This window comes from Dermacentor andersoni, chromosome 10 (genome assembly GCF_023375885.2).
Source record: "Dermacentor andersoni chromosome 10, qqDerAnde1_hic_scaffold, whole genome shotgun sequence".
NCBI lineage: Eukaryota > Metazoa > Arthropoda > Arachnida > Ixodida > Ixodidae > Dermacentor > Dermacentor andersoni.
This window is the reverse complement of record NC_092823.1, coordinates 37,002,589-37,027,182: the sequence shown is the minus strand read 5'-3', so window position 1 is coordinate 37,027,182 and position 24,594 is coordinate 37,002,589. Positions and strand designations below refer to the sequence as shown.

Below are 24,594 nucleotides of genomic sequence, written 5' to 3'. Positions count from 1 at the left end.
TTAAGTTCTCGGCCCTGCACATTCTATTAAGCTAACGCACTCCGTCAGTCCGCCTGCCGTACTTTCGTCGCGCAGGCCCAACAATGGAGGTCGGCGCGCGCCGGAAAGAAAAAATATACAAAAGCGCGGCGCCTGCTCCGCGCTGGAAAGAAAAAAATATACAAAAGCGCGGCGCCCGCTTTCACGTGACACAGATTGGCCAATGGGGGAGCGGAGGAGGCTGGGGCGACAGGAAGCGTGGAGGAGGTCGCGCCAGGGTGAGCGGGGTGTCGGAAAGATCTAAGAATGGCGCTACTTTTGAAAAATTGAGGGGCTTTAGAGTACAGCGGCGTTCAGCGCCAGCTGTACACGACAAGTGTAACCAGTACAACCATGAATCCCGGAGGCCGTGCTTCAAGCAGCCACGCCCCCCACACCATGGACACAAGCAGTGAGACTCCGTTACGGGAGAATTGTTTTACCTTCGACGCCCCCGAGGGCGATATATCCATAGATGATCTTATTGATGCTGTTGAAGCGACTGCGGGGGACGACAGCGTTTTAGCGTTACAGCACATGGGTGGCGCTAAATTTCTAGTCTGCACGAGAAACGCTGCGCAGGCGACAAAGCTAATGGTTGCCGAAGGTTTTCACGTCAACCACGTCAAGGTCCCTGTTGACGCTGTCGGCCCGCCAGTCACCTTTGTAAATGTGTACCGCTATCCAATCTATATGTCCGCAGACACCCTGTCGTTTGCCCTACAGCCTTACGGCAAAGTTAAAAGCGTGTCCTTTGCAAAGGTGACTAACCGCCAAAATAAGCTTAATGGCGTAAGAGTTGTGCACATAGAAATGAGCAGACCAGTTCCAAATTTCATGACCGTCCATGGCCACAGGGTCATGTGTGAGTACACAGGCATGAGGCGCGTGTGTGCGAGATGCGGAGCTGATAACCACATGGCTACCATGTGCACCGCCCCATACTGCAAACGATGCGGCATCTTCGGGCATGAAACGGAAGGCTGCGAGGAGGAATGCCACAAGTGCGGAGGCCGCCACGGCACAAAAGCTTGCTTTCGCGGGAAGGCCTATCCCAAGTCGTACGCAGGCGTTGTCGGCCGACACCCGCCCGCGGACCCAGAACAGGCAGCAAACGCGCAACTAAACCAGGCTTTCCCGACGATCAATGAAAGTTTAACACCGAAGCTACAAGTGCTCCAACCTAGCAACCCCACCACAAAAACAAAATTACATAATTTCTGGGAAGGGGCGGAGAGCACAACGGAAAGCGAAAACGGCGCATGCAAAGTAGCGACCGTACGACGACCAGAAAACATTCCGCCAGAAGATAGCCCCGATGAGATAAGTGAGGCTGTAGCGTCCGATAATCTAACCGCAGTTTCAACAGAAACTGAAAGCACGGGAACATCAAGCGAACCACGCCCCCCAGTTCGAACAGATGATTTAGGAAACGGCGGCGGCGCGGCAAAAGTAACCGAGATTAAACAAAACACCCCAGAAAAAAGCCATGCTTTCGAAGACACGCCCATAGTGAGCAGCGGAAAGTATGAAATCCCGGAGGCCAAACCACAGGAAGAAAAGCTCTCTCTTGAAACTAAAAAGCTGAACGAAGGGAAAATTAACAGCGGACCAAGTGCCGAAAACCCGCCTCAAAAACTACAGCAGGAAAAGGAAGTAGAAAACGTAGCCGGTAAAGATACACCCAAAGGACGCGGCGGCCGAACTCCGAACGCCCCGACCGTTGGCGCCCAGACGCCAAAACCACAAAGGCACAGATCTCGTTCAAACAGACGGGGAGGTGAAGGGAGAAAACTTGCCAAAGATCGCCCAAGCCCAGAGGCCCAAAGGCGAGCAAAAGAAGACCTAGCCAGCAGTGATAGTGAAACTAAGATGCAAAAAAAAAAAAATACCCAGAAAGGACCCCCCTGCGCAAGAGAAAATAACTATGCAAACGAACGAGACCGACATGGACGTCACGGAACCGATAGCAGACCGGGAAACTCCCGCGCCCTGAACAAGGCACGTCACTACGAGCAGCACGGAAAAAAAAAAAATGCACCGCGCCCACCCGCGTTTTCGTCTCCCCTCGCCTGTAAGCGGACAGCAATGAAAAAAAAAAAAAAAACCGCCCTACTACAGCCGTCGCGATTCGCGACAAAACACGCAGAATATACCCCCCCCCCCCCCCCTTTTTTTTTTTCTCGGCGGCCTACACAACCCTTCGGTAAAAACCACCTATTACTCGGCCCATAAAACCAGAGGACCCCCAATGGCCGGGAAGCACTCGGGCTACCTAAAGAACCCTCCAACCTTTCTTTCATTGGTTTATGTTTGTGTCTTCTTTTGTGTTTGGTTTACACCCCAACGCCTAGGTTAGAAAACGAGCCAAGAGTACATGGCCCACATTACCTTTGCCACTTTCAATGTCAGAGGGTTTCGCGAAAAAAACAAGCAACGCGAGATCCTAAACCTTGCGAGGGAGGAGAACATAGACATCCTTTTTATTCAAGAAGCTAATCTAAGAACCCCACTAGAAGTGGAGGCATTCAAACGTGACTTCCAGGTAGAAGCTTTTTTTTCATTGACAAACGCCCGAGCATGCGGCGTGGGGGCCATCTTCGTGACGGGACGGTTTAGAAAGCGAGCACATTGCTTCTACGGATCCAATGGGCGGACTCTGATGTTAGACGTATACATAGACAATAGAAAAATCCGATTCGTAAACATCTACGCCCCGGCTACCCGGTCGGACACAAACGCCTTCTTTAAAGCCCTCCACCCACTGCTTCTTGACAAAATTCCGCACGTCCTCCTAGGTGACTTCAACTGCGTGATTAATTCCATCAGGGACATTAGAGGCCCCGGGCAAGGGGGCTCAACCTACAATGCAAGAGAAGCTAGCAAAATCCTCCGCCATCTCTACCTCTCAGATGCATGGGTTTATCTCCATGACGAGCATTTTGAGCCCACTCGCGTCTCCACCAGGACGTCGAGCAGAATAGACAGAATTTACCTGCCTGACTGCCTAGTCCCTAAACTCCAGACCTGTGTTGTGGCGACGCTCCCGGACTCTCTAAAGAAAAGGACCGACCATTTCCCGGTAATATGCACAATCAGAGGCCACCCAGAACAGGAAACATACCACGGAAGTTGGCGTCTAGACGCTGCCCTGCTGCAGGACGACGCCAGCAAGGAAAATTTAAAGCAAAGTCTCAAGGCAATAACCGAACGAGCACCACAGATGAGCCCATCATCTTGGGAAGAACTAAAAAGAAAATGGACGACGGCTTTACAAACCGAAGGCAAAGCGAGGCACCGGCGGTACACTGCCGAGCTAAAGGAATTATTGCGGAGGATGCAAATTATAACGAGGGCGGAAACCATAACCTCATGCACCGGATTATACCTACAGACGTTGCAAAGAAGGTACGACCGCCTCCTGGAGAAGAGAACCAGAAAGGCACAACGCGATCCATGTACAATACAAATCATTACAGAAGAAAACAACCGAGAAGGGAGAAATGACGCCAGGGAAATAATAGAGGCTATGAGGGAAGACGGAACGACTACACACGACCCCGTAGAAATCCAAAACATTTTTTTAACTCACTTTAGGAATCAATTCGAGGACGACCAGTCTGATAACGTTGTGGATACCGAAACCTTGAACAAGTTATGCGAAAATCTACCGCACCTCGACCAAGAAGCAGTTTCACAATTGAGTAATGACGTCACCATGGAAGAATTGAAACGCGTCCTCCAAAACATGTCGCAAGATACAGCCCCAGGATGCGACGGCATCACCACAGGGTTTTACACTACCTTTTTCGAAGAAGTAGGCAAGACACTGTGCAATATGATCAATATGATACTAAACGAAAAGAAAAAACCCCCCTCCTTTGGGAAAGGGAGAATCATATTACTGCTCAAGGAAGGCGCCCAACCGATTAGCCCCCAATCGTGGCGCCCAATAACATTACTGAACACAGATTATAAGATTACGGCAGCGGCGCTGAACGACAGAATCAAACGCGTTTTACCACGGATATTATCCCCCCACCAGACATGCGCAGTGCCTGGCAGATCTTTGTTCGTGAACCTGACGCTTACCCGAGACGTTTTTGAATACGCAACAAGAAAACAGATAAGCGGCGCTTTTCTTTCATTGGATCAGGCGAAAGCCTTTGACAGGGTAAAGCACAAGTATCTCTTCACAATAATGAAACAGTTTTCCTTCCCACAAGACTTTGTCGAGATAATCACACTCTTATATAGCAACATGACATGTAATATCCAAATAAACAAGTCCATCACGCAGAACTTTAATTACACAAAAGGAATCCGCCAAGGATGCCCCCTAGGGCCAACCCTGTTCGTCCTCTCGATTGAGCCTTTGATCACCAGCATAAACGGAGAAGCACGCATACGTGGCTTTCCCATGACGGGACAGGAAGAAATAAAAATTATGGCCTACGCGGACGACCTTTCCATTTTTGTAAGAAACGAATCAAGTTTGCATTGTTTCCGAACCATCTTTGCAAAGTATGCACGTTCGTCTGGAGCTGCGTTAAACGAAGCAAAAAGCAAGGCTCTTATATTCGGAACCTTCCCACCGGAGGCCATAAGGAGCGTGCAGCGAGTCGATACTGTTAAAGTGCTTGGAGTTTATTTTACGCAGAAAGGAGTGGCGCAGCCCACCTAACACTCCAAGAGAAAGCCCTTGCGGCAAGAACCACAGTGTGCGGGTATGCCAACTACGCCAGTCGCGTCAGCATCATGCCCAGCAAAACGATAAATCAATTGAACAAGCTCATCACGGCTTTTCTGTGGGAAAACAAGCCACCACCGTTAAAAAGGAACATACTGCAACTAGCTGCGACGAGCGGAGGCCTCGGACTTCTGCACATCAAAACAACGACACGACTCCTGGCCCTAAAAACAGCCAGGTTCTTAGGAAACTCGGCCGATTACATTGGCAAAGGCTTAATGCTGTATTGGAGTAGCACAAACCGCAGTGTTTTTGATTGCGACAGGCCCCCAGGACCACTAGCAGAGTTCCCCTCGGAATTCTATAAGATTGCCGCCGCTACAAAAGCCATGCTAGAGAAGGAAGCACACAGAACTAACATAGACACGGATTCACCCGCTAGAATCATCGAGAACATAACAGAAACCCAGTTATCAACTGAGGACGAAGGGAAAATGAAACACATAAAGGAAACCCAACCAAAAATGATAAAACTCCCCAAAGAAGTACAGGACTTTGACGTGAAACGGAAATGGAAGGTGCTCCCGACCCGGCAGAGACTGCACAGAATGGGCATCGTACCAAGTGATCGTTGCCCCAATTGCAGCCACACGGAAACTGAAGATCATGCACTATTCGAGTGTGTCGCCGCGAAAGCCGTATGGCGACTGGTACTAAACATCTTCGGAGTACGACCTCACGCCATGGCGCAGAAAACTAAAGGCAGATTCGCTAACCTAGTACTCATTTGTACATTGTACGCCATATGGAAGCGCAGATGCCTCGCAGAGGTAAGGAGAGTGCCGGTGAGGGCAGCCTACCCCACCCTCCAGAAAATAAGCCTGCTCCTGTGGGAACATCTCAACGAGGAACTTCATGCAACAGGGCAGGAAACTTTCCTCCGACGATGGCACACAAGATTTTTCATCCGAAAAAATAAGCTACTCGCGTACCCTTTGATGCCATATTAATATTCCCTCTCCAGCACCTCACTCGGAAATAAACCCTTTTCCGGAAACATGTAGTGCAGAACACAGCCCTCAGTGTAGCAACAATAGTTGCCCACAGGAATACGTATGGGAGGCATAAGGCCCAAAGGTCGTTCGAAAATATTTCCCTTGTCCTCAACGAATGTTTATGACCCCTGAGCAGCTCTAGCATTGTATAATGCAGCATAGCCTTGTTTGCAAAACAACCCGGCACTGTGAGATGGTTACGAGTGCACCTGAAAGTTGTATAACTGCAAGTGAACTGTACATTGTTATCCTGTGTTTGCACGAAACCACATGATGAACGAATAAAAACTTCCCTTGGTGTAGTACATGCAGCTGGCTTGCCCGGCCTTTACACACTTATCTTTGTAGAGGCGCCCGGACACCTGCCCGGTTATAGCAGTGTCTTTCCCCTGACCCAGCCCTATCTTTCTAGGCCCACGGCTCCCTGCTGCACTGCCTCCAGGACAGACCACCCTGCTGCCACCTGGTGGCCCCTGGACGACCCACACCGGCCCTGCTTCCTGGTCCTGCCGCTGCCTGGCGCTGCCTGCTGCCTATCGGAGACTCCTGCCCTGCTCGGCCTGACCACTGCCTGGAACCCGGTGCTGCTACCTGCGGGGTGCCTGCTGGTCCTGCCGTCTGGACTGGCACTGTGCTGGGGCACAACCGGCTGGCCCCCGCCCTCGCCATCGTCCATCATGGGCCTGGCCTCCTCGCTGCCACTCCTAGTGGCCCCCTAGCCTCCGGACCTGGCCTCCTTTAAGGAGAGCCGCCGGGTCCGGAAGGCAAGGCCATCCAATGTATCCTGGGGGCCACGGCCGCATGGCCCATGACCACAACGAGGACGATGGCGACCCCAACACCCCTGGGCGGGAACGCCAGCCGGCACGTGAGGATGGCACCCTCACGGTGTTCTTTCCCGTGCCCCACACGGTCCGGTGCTGCGAGGAGGGCTGCCGAGCTGCCTACGCCGCGGCCAAATGGACAGCGCGGCGGAAGTCCCTCCAGCGGCACCTCGAACTCGAGCACGGTGCCAGAATCCGGCGCACCATCAACGTGTGCAGTATCTGCGGCGAGACACTGGGGCTGAGACCAGCCTCCCACGCCTGCCTGGCTGCAGCCGACTCGACCGCCCCCCCCTGCTGCCCTGCCACACCAGTGTGGCAGTTGCTCAATGTCCTTCCCCACAAGGAGGGGCTTGAGCAACCACGAACAGTGGCACAGGAGGGAGGCGGCACTAGCAGCCAGGCGTGATCTCGCCGCGGGTGCTGCCTCTGGTGCGTCGGAGCAGGACGACGACGGCAACCCCCACAGAGCAGGACAGCACCGAGGGTCCCGTTGAGGACCCTCCCGAACCACCAGTAGTGGCCACCGAGCAGGCCGCCGACCAGGAGCTGTCTCCTGTGGCGCCTCCAGAAACACCCGGGCAAAGCAGCGATGACGAGATGGCCGAGGCACCTTCGCAGCGGACGCCAGTCCATTCAGGGCGTACCGCGGCCTCGGCCACGCCTCCTCCAACGCCATCACTGCTGTCCAACCGAGGCAGCGCAGGAGCTCCAGCCTCCGAGGCTCACGAACCGGCGGCCATGCATGAGCTCTCCCCTGGCAGGGCAGAGTCGCAGGACCATGACGGAGGCACCCAGGACTTCGGGACCCAGGAAGAACATGCTGGTACCACGCGGCCAGAGGGCAGTGCATGGGGCTTAGAAGACGAGACGGCAGAGCTGCGGGCATTGAGCCGGTTGCCTGAGTCTGCTGGGGAGTGGGCACGGTTTGAAAACATCCTCGACCGTGCCATTGCAGCCGTAACCAAACATCTGCGGCTGCCAGTCGGGGACTCGCGCCAATCACGGAGGCGCGAGGTGAACCCCGACAACCCCCAGCAGATCCAAACACTTTACCGAAGGAACCGGCGCCGGGCAGTGCGGCTGATCACTGAAGGCTCGTCGCAGCTCTGTCCGATCGACCCCCATGCACTACAAGACCACTACTCGAACCTCTGGTCACCAACAACCGTGGATACCAGCATCCTGCGGTCAAAGCTTCCGGCCACCGAAGAACTGGACTTGTGCCCCTTTTCACCGGAAGAAGTCGCAGCCAAGCACCGTAAATGCGAGAGTACAGCTCCAGGGGAGGACCGCCTCACGTACCACCACTGGAGGCAGGTGGACCCTGAGGGCAGGTTCCTGGCGGCGTTATACAACGTATGCCTCCAATACCGCCGCACGCCCCTGAGCTGGAAGTCGACGAGGACAATCCTGATTCACAAGATGGGCGACCGCGAGGGCCCCACAAACTGGCGACCCATTGCCCTTGGTCGCACGATTGCCAAACTGTATGCCGGGTGTCTAACCACCCGGCTGCAGAGGTGGTTGGGCGACCATGCGGTACTGTCCAGATGTCAGAAGGGCTTCCTGCCGCACGATGGGGTGTTTGAACACAACTTCGTGCTGCAGGGACGCCTGGATGATGCCAGGACAGGAGGTGGGGAGCTGTGCGTGGGGTTCCTCGATTTTGTCAACGCCTTCGGCTTGGTCGCCCATCAGGCCCTCGTCGACGCTGTCCGCGGCGCCGGCGCGGGGGAGGCCTTTGCTACCATCGTTGAAGACCTCTACCGCGCCAACACCACCTGCGTTGTGGCAGCAGCTGGCATTACGGAGCCAATCACCATCGGAGCCGGGCTGAGACAGGGCTGTCCTCTGAGCGGCCTGCTTTTCAACCTGGTGGTGGACCCGGTCATCCGTGCAGTACAGGGAGGCGATAGGCAGCACAACATCCTTGCCTACGCCGATGATCTGACGCTGCTGGCCGCGGATCCCACTACCCTGCAGAGCCGCTTGGACCGTGTGACTGCCCTGTCGGCCCGGCTTGGGCTGCGACTGAACGCCTCCAAGTGCCGATCTCTACACCTGTCTGGTCGCCACCCCGTGGGTACACGGCCCACCTCCTTCACCGTGGGTGGCGACCCGATTCCGGCGCTTGGCGACTTCGAGGGGCGCAAGTCCCTGGGCCGTCCAGTGTGGTTCAGGGTGCTACCGGACGAGACGACGGTCGACGAGGCCATCCACCTAGGCAGAAAGCTACTCTCCTCCATGCTCGCCCCATGGCAAAGGCTGGATGCCATAAAAACTTTTCTGTATCCAGCCTTGAACTTTGCCATGCGGGTGGGCCTTGCCAGCGAAGGAGAGTGACAACGCCTAGACGAGGAGCTCCGTCCGCTCATCAAGAAGATCCTGTACGTGCCAGCCAGAGCTTCCAATGAATACTTGTACGGAGGCTCTCAGGCTGGCAGTGCAGGGATCCCACTTGCGGCGCAGCTCAGCGACATCTGCCGGGTGGATGGGGCCTTCAAGCTACTGACGTCGACCGACGTCGAAGTCCGGGAGCGTGCAGCAGGGGACCTAGAGGGCGTCGTGTCAAGGCGGCTAAGACGACCCGCGAACACCGAGGACATGGAGGCCTACCTCTCAGGCGAGACGGAGGGCGACTTCCGACAAACGTCCACACAGGTCCAGTCTGTGTGGACGGAGGCCCGGAAAGCCTCCCGTCGCCTCTCCGTCGCCTGGGAGCTCTTCGAGCATGGGGCCAGCATCAACTGCGGAGAGGCCTCTGTGTCAGCGAGGAACCGCCACAAGCTGGTCAAGACCATCCGGGCGCTCCTCTCCACCGAAAGGGACAGAGCTCTGTATGACAAACCGAACCAAGGCAAGGCGATGGTGTGTGTGGCGGCCGACCCGGCAAATTCCCACTTCATGAGGTCCGGCCGCTACACCCGCTTCACCGACTGGCGTTTCGTGCATCGAGCCCGGTTAAACCTCCTCCCTCTCAATGCCACAAGACTCTGGGCACCCGCAGCCGACAAAAGATGCAGGCGCTGCGGGTATGGGGAGGAGACACTGCCGCATCTACTATGCCATTGCATGCGGCAGAGCCGGGCCATGACGGAGCGTCATAACACCATCGTCGCCAGAATAAAAAAGGCTGCCTTGGGGAGGTTTACAGTCATCGCAGAGAACCAGGTCGTGGGCACCACATCACTCAAGCCCGACCTGGTACTGGCCCGTGGAGAGGAGGCACTGATCCTGGACGTCTGCTGCCCTTTCGAGAACAGGCTGCAGGCGTTCCAGGACGCCCGGAAGGCTAAGTAGAAGTACGCCCCTGTACAGCGTCATCTCCCCCGGCGGTTCCAACGCGTGACGGTGGACGCGGTCGTCGTCGGCTGCCTTGGCACCTGGAATCAGGGGAATGATCGCGTGATGCGCAGGCTGTGCAGTAGGCAATACCTACGGACACTCAAACGCCTGTGCATCAGCGACACGATCAGCGCCTCTACAAAGATTTTTAGAGCCCACATAGGCACCTCTGAAACGATTTTACTGTTTTTAGAGAAGCGCCTTTCGCCATTTTTATACTCCTTTACAGTTTTAGCCTTTTATTACTAACACCACTAACTAATTGTTTTTAGTCATTTGTTTGCGTTTTTAGATTATACACTTTTTTTCCATTTCTTCCTTGTTTTGTAACACATATTTTTGATGTACTGTAACTAGCATAATAAAAAAGTCAGTTCTTATCAGCTTAATATCTGATACGGGTTCTATATGGTCCCACGATATTAAACCTATTTTTGGAAGTTGGCGGAGTGCTTGAAGCCTGCTTCACCTCCGCCGCAGGTCGGCCCGGTATTGCACTACCTCCGGGATCGGGTCCCGCTCACTTAGGTGAGACTTCATTCAATCAAAATGAAGAGCACAAGCTCGAAGCGAGCACTGACTTGACACGCACCATTCCTATGCTATACGCAACGATGCCGGTTCGCGGACCACGAGAGTAATTAAACTGCCACTCCATCTGTGTGTAGCGTCGTACTTGTTGCGTCGCAAATGGGACAGCCGCTCCAGCAAATTTCTAGTTATGGGCTTCGAGAAAAATAAATGAAAGCGAAAGAAAGAACCAGAATTCCTATTTGTCCGATGTCTCTGAACGATTGTCTCCTGTAAGGAGCCACTTGGGGGCATGGGGGGTAGGATTAGCCGTGGGGTTCGCGATCAATATGAATCCCACTCAAAGCCAACACTGGATTTTGGAGTTCACTATCGCTTGGATCCGTAAACCACCGCGCCCACGCAAGCTCGCCCTGCCGAAATCCGCTGCCCAAGTGGAAGAAAGATTCCCTATGAAAGAAAAATAGAGTGCCCGATTTCTGGCAACTACTGTGCAGCCTTTGTGTGCACATTTTCGCAGCAGTGGGACCGAGCGCCTCGAAAACAAACTTGTCGTATGCCCAAGTGTGGCGAAATATATTCAAGGGTTCAAAGGCGCCTCATCTTTCTAACCTGTATGTTACGAAGACCTGTTGCTACCTTTTCATCATCATCATCATCATCATCATCATCCTGGCTACGCCCACTGCAGGGCAAAGGCATCTCCCATGATCCTCCAAGTACCCCGGTCACGTGCTGATTGTCGCCATGTAGTCCCTAATCTAATCTGCCCTCCTAACTTTCTGCCACCCCTTGCTACGCTTCCCTCCTCTTGGAATTCAGTCTGTAACCCTTAATGGCCACCGGTTATCTTCCCCCCACATTGCATGCCCTGCGCATGCCCATTTGTTTTCCCTGGTTTAAACTTTGGTGTCATTAACTAGCGTTTGTTCTCACACCCCCCAATCTGCTCTATTCCGATCCCCCCGTGACGCTACCCCCATCATCCTTTTTTCCAGAGCCCGTTGCGTCGCCCTCAATTACCCTTCGGTAATCCTTAAAGCTTTTTGTTGGGGCACTCGTGGCATATTTCTCGTTTAATCAAGTCAAATTTTTTTCAGTTTTGAGGGAAAACTCAATGAGCTAGGCGCGATTGTGTCCCTGGCGCCGCTGTCAACAAGATGGCGGCGCCCAGGCTTTTTGCCTGCAGGTTCGGCCTAACGCAGAACACGCCTGCATGGCAGTGAAGCCACGTTGAAGGGGCAAAGCGTAGTGCAGTGAAGCGCTTGCTCGGGCGAAAAACGCAAATATTAGCCGAACATACAACCAAATCGCCAAATAGGAATTTCCATTATTGGAAATTCCAGTTCAGTTTGCGCATTGCGTTCGCCTAAGGTAAAGAACACAAATGCGAGTGCCACAGCAGTCAAGTCAAAGCTTAGGATTGCGTACCATTTTTTTTTCTTGCCTTTTACTCCTGGCCTGCGTGGCCCTAGCGCGCATGCACACGAAAGTAATGAAACAGTGAAAACACGAAATGATGCGGTGCGGCTGTATTATATCTATTTTGTGCGCTTTGTTCTTTGTGAACTACAGCGGTGTGCGTCAGGAGAAAGTTTCGGTGCCCTTCTACTGTGACCAGTGAAGCTATATTTAAAACCACATTGATTTGTACAGTTATTGCTAGAAACTGCGTGTGGGTGTTTTTCTTTTTCGCTGCCAACGATGGGTTATCGCAACCGCGATCGTTTCTGCTGCTACGCTAGACGCGTGCTTGCCAACGCGACCCGCGACGCGTGGTCGGCACATACAAGCAGTCAATTGCAAACCGTTCCAAGACGATGGATGCACTCCACTTGCCACCGGGAGCGCTAGTTCGACGATTGTACTTTTTGACCCTCGAGGAAGCGCCGCCATCCCACGTTTTCTATAATACGATAAGATTCAGAGCGACCGCGACCACTTGTCTTTGTCAATATCTCGGACACCCGCCTTCTTTTTTTAATTAAGATACTCAGACGCGCCCGTGTTCACGCGCGCTTGCTCTCTCCGATAAGCAGGGAAGCTCAGTTGGGGTGGTGTCGGGCCTTGCGCATGCGCAGCTGAGCTCGTCGCTTCGCCGGCCGGTCGACGCTGGCGCGGTACTGGTAATGAACTTCGACGTGCATGGTGAAACGTCACTTTGTATTGCCACTGTAGACTAGCAATGCAATGTGTTTGCGAGCGATTGGAGAAATGAGAAAGCGGGCACTGTCTACAGTTCATGCCCCTCTAGAGTAGTTGAAATGTTGCTCCAAGTATTAGGTTTGTAATTTGCGCCTACGAACATGAACTAAACAAAGAAAATGGTCTGCAGCCGCCTTCGCTTCATAAAATTCCCGTACGAAGAAATTTGCGTGCGCGAATGAGAGCAAAAGAGAGAAACCATGTAAAGAAGAATGGCTGCCTTTTACGTGATCTCGCGCATGAAACGAGACGATAGATTAATTTTAGCTGTTCATTTTGATTTGCCGAATGTAAGCCGGAACACTTTCTCCACGCGGTCTTCAGATTTGAATGGCAATCAATCACATCCTTTTTTTTTTCTCTTTTTTTGTTTCTGTTTGTTCTATCTGGAACCAAAAGAATTCAGAACGCCATTTCAATCTTAGATTCGATTAGATATCGTGACTGGTATGCTGAAAAATCACGCCTTGCGTTACGTCCCCCCTGGTATATCTGGTGTTAACCTTCATGATCACGGCAATAAAAATCGCCAGTTCCCAAACTTTAATCGCGCCGAAGATGAACCGATATGCGGGATTCTTATTGTAATGATTTTATAGAAAGCGCTTGTTCTATGGCTAGCTTTGAGGAAAAGAAAAACATCATTCAGGAATGTATAACTCAAAACAACTAAAAAATCTGCCGGCAATTCGTACTACAATACTGAGAATACTGGAAACGATGAAATCCAAACATGCTGCAAGGAGCCGACAAATGCAATTGAACCAACGAACTGAACTGAATTTATTTCATCAAGACATGCCCCGAAAAACGTTTTCTGATTTGATTTCTGATTTGAATCTGATTTCTTTTTTTTTCTTTTTTTTTTTAAGACGGATAATAATTATCTTTCCAATGGCGGATGTGAAAATTTCAGAGCACGGCATTTTCGAAATCTCAAGGCCCCGGACGCTTTCTCTCTTTTTTGAGAATTTTGGTGGAGGCGTATTGGTGCACATGGAGGAAAATTTCGTGCACGTAATTTATAAACTTGTAGTTGATTTTCTTGAAGAACACAAAGTGCTGACAAACGACCAACCATGACACAATTAAATTGGTATTACGCACGATTTCGCAGCCGGGGTAACAAAAGGGTAACAAACGGACGTTCATTTCGTGGTGGGGATTTCACGTCTCTCACAATAAAAAAAAATAATAAAAAAACTACTGCATAAAATAGCTTTTCCCAAACTGGATGGTTTCGATCAGCTTTTGAACAGCCCTTCCTTAAATTGAGTTGGCGTTGACTGAGCAGGTGTGGGCCTCTGTTGTTTTGGATTTTTGTAAATGGCATCATTACTGGACAGTCCGTTCACTTGAGGATCAAGGGAGAACCCCCCCCCCCCCAAAAAAAAAAAAAGAAAGAAGATCATATCGTGGTGAGAGACGTGGCAGATGAGTACTATTATCGGGAGAAAAAAAAAAAGGAAAACCGCCTCGTACTCAGCAGCCGCTCCTCTTACGTGTGAAGCTCCAAACAAATTGTTTTTCTTGAGACAGCTCCTTAAATGCAGCACCCGTAGACAAAGCCAAACGTTCCAAAGTGGAAAGAAAGCATGAAAGTCCGCTACCACGTCAGCCGGGGAGGCCACGGAGAGCACCGAACGCCCGCGCTTAAGCCTTAAAATGCTCGGCGCTTAAGCCAGGTAGCGAGTAAAAATGCTCGGCGCTTAAGCCACGCGGGGACTAAAACTGAAGCCACGGGATTGTTGCTGAAATTGTATACAGTCCGGTAGAAGTCTGTCGGCGCCTGCGCGCGGCAGTCCGCAACCACGTCAGCCGGGGCGGCGAAAAAAAAAAAGCAGCCCCCCCCCCCCCCCCCCCCTCCCTCCCTTTCTGTACCAGAGTGCGCGAGGCGGCAGTCAATGCCGGCCTCGCTGTTATAGCCCCAGGAGGAACACAAAGTCCTCTCTGGTATCTGTCTGTCTGTCGTTCGATCAGACACCACACGACTGGAACAGGAGATGGCGTGCATTTGCCACTCGGGTTGCGAGGCCCTCGTGTATTGCGCGTCGCGCCAACACACACACATCGCCCCGAAAATCGGCTGATTCGCGTTCGAGACGCAACCACCATTCATGCCGAAAGCCGCTTTTTATGCGCGTCACTAATAGTATGACGAGGCACTTTGTTGACCAGAAGAAACGCGCGCGACACGGCGCACGCAGCGCAGCTCCCCGCGACTGCTTCACGACAATCAAGATCGGCAACGCCCTCCAACTCTGGCGCCACAAGTGGATGCGAAAGCACCAGTGGCTCCTCTCGTCGCAGGTGCAAACAGCAATGGTCTGCTGCCATTGCACTTGAGCAGAACGTGTTTGCAATGCACCCTCTTGCAACACTAGCCGTTTCAAGCGGCGCCATATTGCGACCACGGTCCACTTACGTTTCGCCTTCTTCTGCACGGAGTTGCGACGGAGCGGAAAAGAAAAAAAAAAAAAAGCTGCGCTCAACGGCAACCGTTTCGTGCGAGTCTTGCCGCCGGCAAAGAGCTCGCTCCTCCTCTGTGGTCCGTCTCACGAGAGGACCCAACACTCTTGGCACCTGTCGGTGCTGCGATCGCTTGCTCGGGAAGGATGTACGTTTCAGTTGTGTACCGCGGACAAACCTTCCAGTCGGAGGCTAAGCCTCAATAGATCGCAGTGTGGTGGCTGCTCTACTACTTACGACACCACGACAGGTACCTAAGTCGTCTTCAGACGATTGGACACTGCAGCGATTCAGGCCAGGCATAGCCCCGGAGAGCGACCAGTGGCCTCGACAATACTCGGCCTCCAGTGTTGCGCTCTCTGGGTTCATTTGGCGTCATCGAGCCGGGAAGCGCGGCAGCCCGCCGCGCTCGACCCGGCGCTAATCTTACCCGCTTTCGCCGCAAGTGCACACGATATCGTGGCGGTGCTTAGACGGGATTCTGACTTAAAGGCGTTCAGTCGTAATTCCACAAATGGTAGCTTCGCACCACTGGTCTCTCGACCAAGCACGTGAACCAAGTGTCCGAATCTGCGGTTCCTCTCGTACTGAGCAGAATTACTATCGCAACGACCGGTCATCAGTAGGGTAAAACTGTCGAATCGGCGCCGCCGCTATCAGTGCGCGATCGACGAAAGACAGGAGACGACTGTAGTCCAAAAACGCCAGCAAGGGGAAAGAGACCCGTCTTTATTTCCACAGCCGTTTAAGTAGAACCCGCGTGACGTCAGTGACACGTGGTTCCATACATGCGTCAGGCGCAATGACACGGCGCGCCATGCGGGAGCGTGCTTTCAGCCTCAGAGAAATACATTCCAGCCAGGCACGTACTCAAGGGGGGGCCCGCCCCCCCCCCCCCCACCGAAATCAAGTGGCATACCCCCCCCCCCCCCTCCCCACCCACGCCACCACTCCTCACACATTCCTAAAGCGCCGCCAGATCAATGTTGAGACTTGGTAGCTGTTCATCGGTCAGCATTATGCTGCCTTTTTCACTCCTTTTTATGGCGGTAGTTATCGGCATCTCTTGTAATGTGAAGGACAGTTTTCTCATAGATTCCGCACCCGTGCGATTAACTCGAGATGCGTTCAGTTGTCGCCATCTATTCAACCGTCACGCGCATAGCTGTTGCTTTTGTTAGTACAACCTTCTTTGTTTAGGCTGATCCTGGGACCAGGAGAGGGATGCGGCTGTTACTCAGCTGGTCTGTACTCTCATGGAACGAGTTGCGACCGGAGAAACCCCCAGTTGCGTTTAACTTATCCCTTTGCTTCATTATTTCCTTGAGTTACGGCTCGCCGCGACGCTGGCAGATGCGCCGGAAGCGCTGCCCGGAACTATATACACGTGATATGGGTTAGATAAGGTGGGAAATAAAATAATGTGAAAGAGCGTCCATCATGAAACCCTGCAATAACCCTTAAACCCATAAGCAAGATGACTGCCGCCCGTTACGTCGTCTGTTTTTCCCTAATTGCATAGCACTTTTCGTGCAAAATTGGCAACTGGAAACAAAAATCGCAAGGAGTTGAGAAATTAAGCGATCTACTAAGGGTGAGAGCCAAGGCAACAACCAAACTGCGAGCAAAAGCGAATAATAAAAAAGTTAACCGTTCTTTATGAGAATATTTATGGATCAACATTTTTTTATTTAAAAAGGAAATAGAGAAAACGCCGCCGGAAGTGGAGAACAATTGCTTGTTTTGAATGACGCTTCTACAGTTATCGGTCGAACCGCCTCACGTAGCCGCTTCTCTGCTGTGCTTATGTGGGTGTTTTTCTAACCTTTCGCGGTGAGCGCAGTACGTTTAGAATCGCAGAGTCCTGCGCTTTACGCGGTTGTATGGGACTGGTGGCCGCACAGCGTTACGCAATTCGCAGAACTGTTAAAACTGATCAACAAGGCGAAAATAACTGATATTCGAAACTATAACATGAGAAAGACTGAAGAAGCCGTAAAAAATGAACGCAGCCTGAAATCAGTAAAAAGGAAACCTGGCATAGGACAAATCATGATGTATGCACTAAAAGATAAGAAGGATAATATCATCAGCAATATCGAAGATATAGTAAAAGCAGCGGAAAAATTCTAAGCTGACCTGTATACAGTACCCAGAGGAGTCACGATACCTCACTTAGACACAGTAATGAACAGGATACAGAAACTCTCCTATATCTAGCGATGAGGTCAGAAGGGCCCTGCCAGACATGAAACGATGAAGAGCGGGAGGAGAAGGTAGAATAACAGTCGATTTAATCAAAGATGGAGGAGACATAATGCTTGGAAAACTGGCGGCTCTTTATACGAAGTGTCTATCGACTGCAAGGGTCCCAGAAAACTGGAAGAATGCAGACATTCTATTAATCTACAAAAAAGGAGACGTTAAAGAATTGAAAAATTATGGGACCATTAGCTTGCTCCCAGTATTATAGAAAATATTTACCAAAATAATCTCCAATAGAATAAGGGCAACACTGGATTTTGTGAACCAAGGGAACAGGCTGGCTGCAGGAAGAGATACTTTACAATGGATCACATCCATGTCATCAATCAGGTTATCGCGAAATCGCAGAGTACAATAAGCCTCTCTATGTGGCTTATATAGATTACGAAAAGGCATTTGATTCAGTAGAGATACCAGCAATCGTAGAGGCACTTGGTAATCAAGGAGTACAGAACGCTTACGTAAAAAGCTTGGAAAATATTGCTACATGCGTGTGGTATTTGTTTTTGAACGAGGCGCGTAGGCGCCATTACTCCAGAAAAGAGGAGGAAGAACTAACTGGGCTCGCGCTGTGAATCTAACCGGTCATCGCTGCAACCGTTGTTGTAAATATAATCCGTAAATAGTTTCTCGTCTTACTGACTCGTCTCTCGCGTAAGAATATCTACAGAGGTTCTACAGCTACCTTAACTCCACACAAGAAAAGCAGGGAGATACCTATAGAGAAAGGGGTCAGACAGGGAGACACAATTTCTCCAAAGCTATTCACTGCGTGCTTAGAATTCAAGCTATTAAAGTGGGAAGGCTTAGGAGCAAAGATCGACGGCAAATATCTCAGCATCCTTCGTTTTGCCGATGACATTGTTCTATTCAACAACAATGCAGACGAGTTACAACAAATGATTGGCGACCTTAAGAGAGTGTAAGAGTGGGGTTGAATATTAATATGCAGAAGATTAAGATAATGATAAATAGCCGGGCAAAGGAACAAGGGATCAGGATCGCCAGTCGGCCACTAGAGACTGTGAAGGAATACGTTTACCTAGGTCAATTAATCACAGGGAACCCTGATCATGAGAACGAAATTCACAGAAGAATAGAAATAGGCTGGATCGCACAAGGCAGACATTGCCAGCTCCTGACTGGAAGCTTACCATTATTATTGAAAAGTAAGGTGTGCAATCAGTGCATTTTGCTAGTGCTGACATATGGGGCAGAGACTTCAGAGCAAGTTAAGGACCGCGCAAAGAGCGATCGAACGAAGATTGCTAGGCATAACGTTGTGAGAGAAAGAGAGCGGTTTGGATCAGAGAGCGAACGGGTATAGACGATATTCTAATTGACATCAAGAAGAAAAATTGTAGCCGGGCAGGTCATGCAATGCGCCGGTTAGATAACCGTTGGACCATTAGGGTTACAGAATGGGTACCAAGAGAAGGGAAACGCAATCGAGGACGACAAAACACTAGGTGGAGTGATGAAATTAGGAAATTCGCGGGCGCTAGTTGGAATCGGCTGGCGCAGGATAGGGGTAATTGGAGATCGCAGGGAGAGGCCTACGTCCTGCAGTGGACAAAGAACAGGCTGATGATGATGATGACGACGATGATGGAGGTGGTGGGCCCCCCCCGATAAAAAAGTCCTGGGTACGTGCCTGATTCCAGCACATCCCCCTTTTGCAAAATGAAAGTGGTTTTCGCGCATGACATTTAGCACACCCGCACATGAACAAAAAGCAAGAACCCTCAGTGGTAATCTACCACGAACAAAACCTTATTCATCAATCCCGTATCGAACTGGCCGCTTAACCACTCTACCAGACTTGGTCACAGTCACTGAAGCAGAAGGTACTAAAGTTGAAGTCATAGCGCCAGATGCTAAAGGTAACGAATCTGTTAAGGTAGCGGGTGACTCCCTGTTTGTAAAAACCAATTCGGATGAATCACTTTCGTTTGGAAACTCGTAGCTGCCTTCTGCCTTCCTCTGTTCTGGCAAGTGGTTGAGCATTCGTCGGTTACGCCGCAGCGTACTCCCATCCTGGGTGCGTATTTTGTAGGACCGCGGTGTAGCGGCTGTGGCTAGCACCGTTGCTCTAGTCTTCATGTCCGTTACCCAAACGGAATCACCAGCTTTTAGTTTGTTCAATCCTCGGGTTCTGTGGCGCCTGTTGCAGTACCGTGCTTGTAGCTTCTCGTTGGCACTGTCTTTGGCCGCAAGATTACGCAGCGGTGGCTGCACTGGACCACACAGCTGCGGCGCCATTGGAACTGTTGTCCTAAGACGCCGGCCCATGAGGATTTCAGCCGGGCTAGGGCCAAGATTGCCTGGGGTTGCCCTGTAGGCAAGCAGAGCCAGGTACGGGTCCTTAGATTTAAGGATCAGGCGCTTAACAGTTTGCACCATACGTTCAATTTCCCCATTAGCCTGAGGGTACCTAGGGCTAGTAGTGACGTGACCAAAGCCATAATCGTGTGCAAACTTATCAAATTCTGTACAAGAAAATTGTGGTCCATTGTCTGTCACTACGGTCTCCGGGATGCCATGGCGTGCAAAAATGCTTTTTAGCCTTTCTATCACCGCCCTGGCTTTTGTTGAGGGATGGAGGGCTACTTCCGGATACCGTGACAGGTAGTCGACCACGACAAGATAATGACAGTTGTTAATAAAACACAAGTCGACCCTAACTCGTTCCCACGCGAAACTTGGCGTTGGGGTTGAAATCAATGGCTCCGAGTTCTGGTTCACAAAGCGCGCACAAGTAACACATTCTCTCACTTGCCGCGTAAGTTGTTCGCCGATGCCTGGCCACCAGACCAATTCCTTTGCCAAAGCTCTAGTTCTCGCGATTCCCTGATGTCCGTCATGTAGTGTTTTAGTACTTCCTTTCTTAGGCACTGAGGTACCACCAGTCTGGTCCCTTTTAGCAGCATGCTATTGCATTCGGCAATTAGTGCTCTTTCCTGCCCGTACGGAACTAAGTAGCAAGGAAGCTTTGGTTTTTTTGGCCAGCCTTGGCGACACAACTTCAGCAAGGCTTGACAAACGACGTCAGTCTTTTGCACATCGCGTATTCTGTTAACAAAACTGTCACCCATCTGCAGCCCTTGCACACATGCTTTGACGAAAGACGACACTTGTGAGACGGTCAGTTTACCGGCTAGTTTATCTTCTTTCGTCGGTGCTCTTGAAAGAGCGTCCGCCGTTATCAAGCTTTTACCGGAAACGTACACAATATTAAAGTGATACCGCATCAGCCGCATTCTGAAGCGCTGAACCCTTGGCGGCAACACATCAATAGGCATCTTACCAAGCAACGAAACGAGAGAGCATCACCTCAACACCTCTCATGTATTCGTCGAATCTATCGGCAGCCCATGTTAACTCTAGTGCCTCCTTTTCCACTTGCGCATAGCGCTGCTCAGTTTTCGTCAGTGACCTTGAAGCCAACGCTATCGGCCGGCGTTCGCCATTGGGTTGTTTCTGGAAAAGGACGGCACCGAGACCGTAAGACGAGGCGTCCGCCGAAAGAATCGTGGGAAGGCGTGGATCGTACATAGCCATGCACTTTGCTGAGCAGATAAGAGATTTCAAGCTTTCAAAAGCCGTGTTCTGAGCAGGGCCCCAAGCCCAGTCGGTCTCTTTCTGCAAAAGCTCCCGTAGCGGGGCAGTGGTTTGCGCCAAGTTCGGCAAAAAACGGCCTACACTCTTAAAAAAAAGGTAGTCGCAAGCGACTCTTTTCGGGGTGTATCTGCTCGTCGCACATATGATGACCTTTTGGGCGGTAACACGTACTCTCTTGGAAATACAGTGCGGGCGACTCCCTCACAGTACCGGTGACTCTCTCCTCCAAGACCTACTGAGGTATATGTATTACTCCCAAAGCAGGGGTTGATGCGAGTACCTCAGTGGTCCATGCAAGTACCCCTTGGTAGTCAGCGGTACCCCTTTGGAATGGCAACAATGACCCTTCCTAGGGTAGTCACCTGAAGACTCACAATGGTGGTGTACATGACTACCATGGCAAGAGTTGGTTAAACTACCTTTTGGGTGGTAACACGTACTCTCTTGGAAATACAGTGTGGGCGACTCCCTCAGTACCGGTGACTCTCCCGCAAGAACTACGTACTGAGGTGTATGTATTTCTCCCAAAGCAGGAGTTGATGTGACTACCTCAGTGGTCCATGCAAGTACCCCTTGGTAGTCAGTGGTACCCTTTGGAATGGCAACAATGACCCTTCCCAGGGTAGTCATCTGAAGACTGACAATGGTGGTGTACATGATTACCATCACAAGAGTTGGTGAAACTACCTCCTGGTACTTAACCAGACCCTTTGCAGCAACTGCTGTGACCTCTGCCTGGGTAGTCAATAGACTCTCTACGCTAAGATGGAACCTCACAACATAATAGATTTTAGTTTGCATGTGCAACAAATGCCTAGTTATTCAGCCACCATAATATGTTCTGATAAACTGCAATACTATAAACAACTGAAAAAAACACTGAGCACATAGGACTACAGTGAGTGAAACACCAAGAGCAAATATTTCACTACTATCACTGTATTAGCCTCGAATGCATCAATGGACTATACCTGGCAAAAACAGAAGACAACAGTCTGATTTGCTAAATTGGAATCAATGGCTAACCTTGAGAAACACTATGCTTCAGTTTACAAGGCGTACTAAACAGCTGCAATATGTCCAAACTTATGAGGTAATGTAGCATTTCAGGCATTTGAACAAGGATTTAATCCTTTGCCACGACAAAGGGCTCATTTATTTCAATATGCCATGGAGGCATACATGGACAGAGGAATTAAATTTCAATATTGATATTAAGCAACAAATTTACAATCTCACCAACTCAATGCAATCATACAGCATCGATGCTAATGGAAGAAAAGAAATATGCCTAAAGACCAGATAAATGCAAAACCGGACATTATAAATAGCGCCAGTTCATTATCCCCGTGGTGCCTGCATAGTAGGTACATCCCATAACGTTTCAAATGTGCAACTTCTTGGCCATCATTTCATCCAATTTGTCTAAAAAGACTGTTGTCTCACCTCCTAAATGTTTCCGTTAGCACTGCCTCCATGTTTGCGTCAAATGCTGCCTGCTCCGGTTAAGATCTAAAAGAACAGCACAACTGTTAAAACTTTGTAAGCATTTTATTCAATAAGAATATGAACACATCACAGTAACCTTTAGCAAGAGCACATATAGTAATCACAAGGAACACTTCTTTCTTATAAGCAGAGAATCCAGTTACCAGCAGGAAGAGAGGAGCCTGAGAATAGCTATAATGCATCCGTTGGTGTTCTCTTTGAACGAACCACAAATGGCCCTGCCATCAGGGCATATCACAAGCCCACACATGTGGATACACACTAGGCAGAACATATTTAAATAAGTATAAGGATATAAGTATAAGTTCATTTTCCAGATTCAACTGGAGGGTAGGTTTTTAGCAAAAAGCTGCCAGCACAGCTTGACTGTGTCCAGAAAACCCCTACAAGCAGTAGCACACGAGTGGTACAGGAAATCTTCAACAGACACACATAGAATAGTCACATTCAATAAAAAGAAACATTCACTATTTATGCATACAGAGTCTAATAATCTTTGCACAAAATTTGAACAATAAAATCGAAACGCTGACATGGTTACACATATGTTCAGAAATAATAAAAGTAATAACCAAGCAAACATGCGGCATCAACTAGCAAAGACCTAAAATCACATTGCAACAAAATATTTCCGCAGCTCAGCTTTGGTATACCGTTTTGTATGTTTATACGTGTTTAAAACATGGGGCAGGTTATAAGACAACATTTGTAATTTATAATTAGCGCGATAACATGGTATATTCCATGTATTAACAGGTCTTGTGTGTATGTTAGCACTACGCATGTCCAAATATGGCAGAGTAGAATAAAAATCGGCAGTGGATGCCGTAGAAAAATAAATTTTTTGTAACAACTTAAAGTTATACAAATGATTGACGCAGACAATGTTATGTGCTTCAAAAGCACACTTGGAGGTAGTTGTATTATCAACATTAGCGATTATCCGAACAATTTTCTTTTGCAATACGAGAACCTTATTTATCTTTGTTTTGGTCATTGTGGCCCATACTAAACTGCAGTAGATAAGGCAAGAATGTACATGGCTTCACTTTGCTGTAAGTAATTTGAGACAACAGCTCTCTTCCTATAATGGGGCTCACTGCTGTGAACTTATAGCATAATGCCCTCCAATGTCACATTTTCACATGAAATCTACAGAATGTTTCTATTATACATGAATGAAATGCAAGCTGTGATTCTATGGGGGAATGGCACTGAGCTAATGCCTACTAAACAATCTGTGTAAGTGTGAATGACAGCATCATTAACAGGACTACCCTGCTGCTTTGCAAGGAGTCACTCCATCTCAGTAACATCAAAAGCGGGTAGCGCGCCTCACAGAGATGAGACAAAGTTCCATATAAGGGCCAGAATTATGTAGTATTGTTTATTGATCAAATAATGCTGACTATGTTCTGTCAAGTTAACAATGCCACAGAAAACAGCTAATTATAATGGCCGCCGGCAACTCAGTGCTGTGACATACCACGTCTAGCGACTGCCTCATAACACATGATCCTTTTGTAATACTCTAATGGCACTTTCCTTTTGCAGCAAGCACTTAAAGTATTAAAGTACTGCAATTCACTCGCAAGGCAGAGTTATTTCCCCGTAGTGGGATCAAGACCACATAATAAAAAGGACACCACAGGTACAGCGTAGATGAAGTGTATTCTGCAGTACTGTATAAGTGCTGAAGCTTCCTTCTTGGTACTGCTGAGTGATTTTCATGCTGCCTAGTTCCTGTTTCGTGGTCTCACAAAGATTGTGGAATGATCAACACATTGCGACTAGAGTTGCTAAAGTTATACATTCACATTCATTGGAACGACTCTTATTTGTTTAACCCTTTAATGACCACGCATATAAATACAAAACAAATTATTTTATACCTAAATGTGCAAAAGACACTGAGAATAAGCATAATCAACCAAAATAAAGGATATTTTGTAGAAACTCCTTAGTAGTATGGGGGAAGAAGTGGGCTTCGCCCCAAGCGACATATGGCTGCGTTTGGAATCTGTACAGAGAGCTCTTTGCATATGTGTACTATAGGTGT

The 24,594-nt window shown here is 49.9% G+C and overlaps 2 pseudogenes; both read left to right on the top strand.

Annotated features, from left to right (window-relative positions):
- Positions 1-8,834: 8,834 nt before the first annotated feature.
- LOC140213440 (uncharacterized protein T26G10.4-like) lies at positions 8,835-10,184 on the top strand (annotated as a pseudogene).
- A 61-nt stretch (positions 10,185-10,245) lies between these two features.
- On the top strand, positions 10,246-10,458 carry LOC126519415 (U2 spliceosomal RNA; annotated as a pseudogene).
- The last annotated feature ends 14,136 nt before the right edge of the window (positions 10,459-24,594 follow it).